The sequence below is a fragment of the Erythrolamprus reginae genome, chromosome 1 (assembly GCF_031021105.1).
Source record: "Erythrolamprus reginae isolate rEryReg1 chromosome 1, rEryReg1.hap1, whole genome shotgun sequence".
NCBI lineage: Eukaryota > Metazoa > Chordata > Lepidosauria > Squamata > Dipsadidae > Erythrolamprus > Erythrolamprus reginae.
In genome coordinates, this window is record NC_091950.1 from 244,621,534 (window position 1) to 244,627,533 (window position 6,000).

Genomic DNA, 6,000 nt, shown 5'->3' on the forward strand with positions numbered 1-6,000 from the left:
AGCTAGGCTAGTAAATACTATTATTGGCATACGGCAGGGAAATCTACAAGTGCTTGACACAATGCGACCCAGCAGCCTAGAATTCTAATTCATGTTACATGCCTATGGTGCACCATAGGGTGCAAACTGGTTTTATTAGCTTTATCCCAGCTGAAGTACTCCTGGCTGGTCTTGCCTCACCCTGCACCATGTTGCAGTGCTTTGCGCCCAGACAGTCCAGCACCAACTTCTCGGCACACAAGAACACAGCTGATTTGTTTTCCACTATAGTACCCATTTATCTCTACTCTCAACTTTGCACACTTTTGAACTGCTGGGTGGGAGGAGGTAGGGATCAAGTGATGGGAGCTAACTCCATCTCAGAGCTGGGCGAACCGCAAGAATGCAGACCATTTCTGGCTGGCAGTTCTTGTATCATTAAGCCTCTGCAGCATGTGTCCCCAGCTAGTAGGTACAAGGAAGATGAATGGAAGCCACCAAGTCTAGATCTAAAGACTTTAAAAGTGAGTCTGGCAGCTACTCCTGCCTTGTGGATTTTCAAGTCTGGTAGCTGTTGAGATTTGGAGAGGGATTTCCCATATCTCCGCCCAAGTCCTTTTGTCTGGTTTTAGGTGACATGTTTTCTTTGTTTCCTTAATGACTTATTCCTTCTTATCTATCTCCCTTATCTTTCCCCCCAAAAGGATCCTTTAGGCATATTCCTGGTTTTTGTCCACCCTGTTTATGCTCCTGCTTCATTTTAGATAGGAGGATGTCATACCTGGAATGCCACTCCTAACATATAATTCAAAGGATAGACTGCTGGGCCGTTTCTAGAACAATCGGTCTGGAAGAAAAAGGGAAGGTTTTGCCCAGTTATCCCAGTTGAAGCAAGTGGTTACAGTTTTTGTTTTGGATGAATATCTCACAAACAATCCAGGCTGTTTGAGGAATTCATTGATTTCTGTCTTAAAGGAAACTATCACAGTTGCTGCACTTGAGCAACCTACCAGGAAGGAATTTGAAAAGAAACAGTGCCACTGCTTTATGGAATGTATGTATTAAACATAATACATACATTCCAGTGGTCCTATTTTTTAGACTTGTGTGGAAGCCTGGGAAAAAATGAACAAAGTGGTGTTGAACCCATATGAAATCTGAACTACCGTACTTCTTTCGAAAATGTTTTGAGTGGCTCTATTCATTGTAATCTGAAGTTAGCAAGAGTTTAAGGAGATTCCTGACTACCTGAAGCTAATAATACTTCCTAACCGTCACAGTTTGGCTCAAATGGTTTGCTGGACTCATCACAGGTAATGTAACAGTATTCCAGCAAAAATAGTGGCTTTTAAAGCTGAAAATATTTATTGTGCTTCGCCTGTTGTTTTGATGGAGGTGTCAGAGCTGCACTTTCGGAAGATAGCCAGCCCATGCAGCTAACTAGCCCAACCAGCTAACCAACCCAACCAGCCAGCCACAGACCAACAGATGTGGAGTTGAAGTCTTCAATGAAATACAGCAGCAGCAGGAAGTCTTGCAAAAATATATTTACTTCTTATTTACACTACTAACTTCTATCTTTCTATACGTGCATCACATTAGTATCTCACTACATTAGTATCTCAATTACAGCAACACATACTTCAATACAGCAGCAGGAACTTCAGATCAGAGCACAGAGAACAGCACACATCAGAGAATCGGAGAGCAATACTAAAGCTCTTACATATTTAAATACTTATCACCAATCAGGTTGCTGCATGTTTAATTAACTCAGAATGACTCAGCATTCTCTTCCTATTTCCTTCCTTCTGCATTGTGATACTGCCTCAGGATATACTTAATCCTGACAGGATGTGCAGTAGCTCAGTGGCTTAAAAGATGTCAGAGAAGGTCTGTGCTCCAGAGGACTGAGTCCTACTCCTATGTGATGGAGTGAGCTCCCATCACTTGCCTCAGCTCCTATCAACCTAGCAGTTTGAAAGCATGCAAATGCGGGTAGATAAATAGGTACCACTTTGGTGGGAAGATAGCAGTGCTGTGTTTTGCTGCACCCTCTGCACTATGGCTTCATGACATGTTATTGGACAGGGTTGTTTCAATGGCCTAAAAACAGATCAGCACCACCTCCCATAGTCAGCTACGGCGAGTGGAGTAAAGTTTGCAAGGATTTCTTAAAAGTTGCTTTGAGCATTAAACGCAATATTTGTGTGACTGGTTTCCTAAATAAAAACCAGTAGGATGTTTTTAAAGGACAAGATGTGACTTTTTCATTAAACGGAAAGCTCCTTTTCCTTCAATAATTTAGTTAGTTGAAGTTGACCTGACACTCATCAATTGGTGCTGCTATGCAAATTAATATTGCCTGTAACAAATGTAATTTTTCAAGAGAGTGACTGTAATTTAAAATCCAACTTGTTTGGTGTCAAAGGAACAATTCTAGAAATTAAGAGTTCACAAGAAATGGGTAACCTTTTAAAGTATCACAATCTGTAGGGCAATTGACACTTGGTGACAATGTTATATGAAGGCACTGCTGACTTGCTTTGTCCAGAACAGAAGTGATTCCTGAAGCAAGAAGTGGTTTCGAATGGCTGTGTGGATTTTGCTTGATAGGAAAGCAATTAAATAGCATTTAATAACATCTATAAACTGACACAAAAAAACATAATCTAATGTGTAATGTTATTTGATAGTCCAGTGTTTCTGTATGATATCTGTATTACAATATTGATGGCTGCACTATCAGTTTCTAATTTTATAATAAACTTTTAATAGTTTTTAATTACAAATAATATTGTTGTAACAGTTTTAGTGGAGAAAAACAAGATCTAAATATAAATCAGTCAATCAATAGGAAAATTTGTTTTACACTGGCACATATTATCTTTAGCTACACAGTATAGTATTAAATAATTTTAGTAATGACTCTAGTTTTTTTCAACTCTTGTGCCCTTTTAATTGTTTTTGCAAATTCGCTGTTAAGGATGCTTTTTCTTAAATGAAAGCCAACTTATTTCAGCTAACTGCTAGCTGTTAGCTGAAATAAGGCCAGCAGTTCGAATCTCACCACTGGCTCAAGGTTGACTCAGCCTTCCATCCTTCCGAGGTGGGTAAAATGAGGACCCAGATTGTTGGGGGCAATATGCTGACTCTGTAAACTGCTTAGAGAGGGCTGTAAAAGGACTATGAAGTGGTATATAAGTCTAAATGCTATTATTAGATTCGTAACACTTCCACTACTGTTAATACTCTCAAATTATTTGCTTTTCTGATTTATCTCATGATATCAGAGCTGTTTTTGGTACTTCGAAAGTTCCACCCAGAGATTTATGATCTTTGCTTGTGCTAGTGAAACTTACTTTATAATAGCAACAAAGATATGTAGATTATGAGATACAATGCAAGTAAGTATGCAATTTTTAAAATCATATGATTTGAAAAGGTGGCATGGTTTATGCATTCTTAACCTTGCTGTTGTGTTCACATTTAATATACTGTACACTTGTACTGTTTCAGTTGTAACGGAATGTAACAATCTGCCTGTAGCAAAAAAGAAAACAAAATTAAAAAAAAAAACCAAAACAACCCCACATAGTAAGAACCTCTCAAATGTGGAAAGGTCAATTAATCACAAGTTTGAGATCCACATGACAAATAATCTACAGGTCCCAAATTTCATTTCGGGTCATATTGAGCTGAGCAGAACAGCAAGGTTAATTCAGAAGATCAGTTATCTGTAACTGAGATCAGTGGGAAGCAATTTATTATGGCCTATAATAAATATAGAATATATTTATCCTTAAAAAGACTTTTCTGTTCCAAAAGGAACAAACGAATGCAACCCATTTTCTTCCATATTTTAGATATGGAACCATAAATATTTTCCCTCCGTGTAAATATCTTCAAATTTGGCTCTCTCATAAGAGTAGATAGTTCAAAAAGAGTGGATCTTTTCCTCAAGTAGTAAAAGCAAGTTCTTTGCTTCAAAATGTACTGTTTTCACCTCCATTACGTGACCACTAGATGGCAAGCGAAGTGTTTGGAAACTTTTTCAGACCAGCAACTGGTGGAAAACAGCTGGGATGTGGGAAAATTCCTTTGACTTTTAAAAGAGAAACTTTGTTCTTGAAAACACAGAGGAGAGAGAGGGAGAGAGAGAGATGCTAATTGTACAATTATAATGCTAACTGTACCTACCAATAAGTAGGCATGCATTTTTTTTCCTACAATCCTGTGCCAATTTCCCTACACATGGCTTGTATCAGTAAAATATATAAAACCAAAAACTTGACAAAACAAGTACGGTAATGCAAATTTGGATCAAAGCAGAACATTGCATAAACACGGAAAACAGCCCTATCAAAATCCAAGTAGGAAATGGATCCCCAAGCCAAATATAGAAGAAAGAACCTGTAATGGGAAATTATCCTGTAGATTTTGCCAATGTTTACACATAGATGGTACTGACATAAGTATGTGCCTTGATCAGTTGGACTAATGGGGTACTGAAAAGCCTCTTTGAACTGATACACAAACAAGGCCTCCTTTCCCAGGATGGCCAGGACTTCATGTGCATCTAATTCTTCTGTAAGAAAACTGTCCACAGAACATCTTTTTATTATGTCCTTATCCACCAATTCTGTCAATCACCACAGTCTGGTGCTCAATCTGGCTGTTTCAAAGTGGGCATGGTCCAGTATTCAGCAAGGTGTTCAACGAATTCAAGGTATCTTTTGAAGAAATGCAGTCTTTGCAGGTTAAAGAGGTTATTGTTTTCTGAAACAAGGAAAGTCACCCAGCGCTTTCTCCCTGGCTTGATTTCTTCTTGAGATTAAAGTCTTTTTTAGTCTGCTTATAGATGGATATGCTTCTTGGATGTAAACGTGTGACAGCCTCTGCAACTATTGCTAGATACTCTCCTTCCTTTCCCTTCGTTTGTCTCACACATTGCATTTGTCAACCTCTCTCCAAATTGTATCATCCAAACTGAGCAAGTTTAACTCTTATTTGCCTATGGAGATTCTCAATCATCTAGATTATGGTGGTCCGAAAGGTGCTTTTTCAAGAGGCAACTGGGCTTTCTTGTTTTTTCTTTGAAGACGTTTTGCTTCTCATCCAAGAAGCTTCTTCAGTTCCTTCTTCTGGTTCTTCCTTACTTGAGGTTTGTGGTATTGCTTACAGAGGTTCAGTGGACTTGTTGAGACTGAACTGCAATTGCCCTTCAGACAGTCACCATGCCTAACTTTCTTTCCAACATTATTTTATGTTGGACTATTATGTTCATATAGTTTAAGAGAAGGCAGCACTACTGCAGGTTTTCTCCCAGCTTTAAGCTTTTTCTCCCTATTGATCATACCAATCTTTCCCAACTTGGTACCTTTCAGGTGTGTACACATTTCAGTTCCCAGATGTCTTATACTTAAGGAGCTGGAAATCCAACACATCTGGAAATGGTATGAATAGGGCAGCTTGATCTAGGCTATTTTCATATTATATGTTGGTAGGACCAAACTAAAACTCTGGCACTCTTGGTGTGTCCTAAAGGAGTCTAGTGAATCTCCACACCTCACACCATAAATAAAGGACCTGTTTAAAATCTCAGGCACTACCTTAAGCTTCTTATTGTTACTGTTTATTGCTCCTTAAAGTGCTCTTCCTTCAACTGTGACCCTAAAGAAGTTCCTCCTGAAACAGAGACAACAATGCTTTCCTAACATGCCATGAAAGTTTTAATTCATGCCATAGCCACAACTTTTAAGACATATCACTTTCATTAAATATATAAAAATACAGGTGAGCAGGTGGGTACAGCAGCTAGGAACATAAAATCTGATGCTTTTTATTCTTTTTAGAAGCTGGCTACTCTGGATACATCTGTATCCAGAGCTGAGACATCTGTAATGTTTCCAAAAGACCAGGAATAAGAGGATCAAATGTGCTCTTTAGTGCCAGTGTCTGAAAAGCACAAATATATATCCCACAGATGTATTATGCAGATATCTATACTTCAATAGAGGA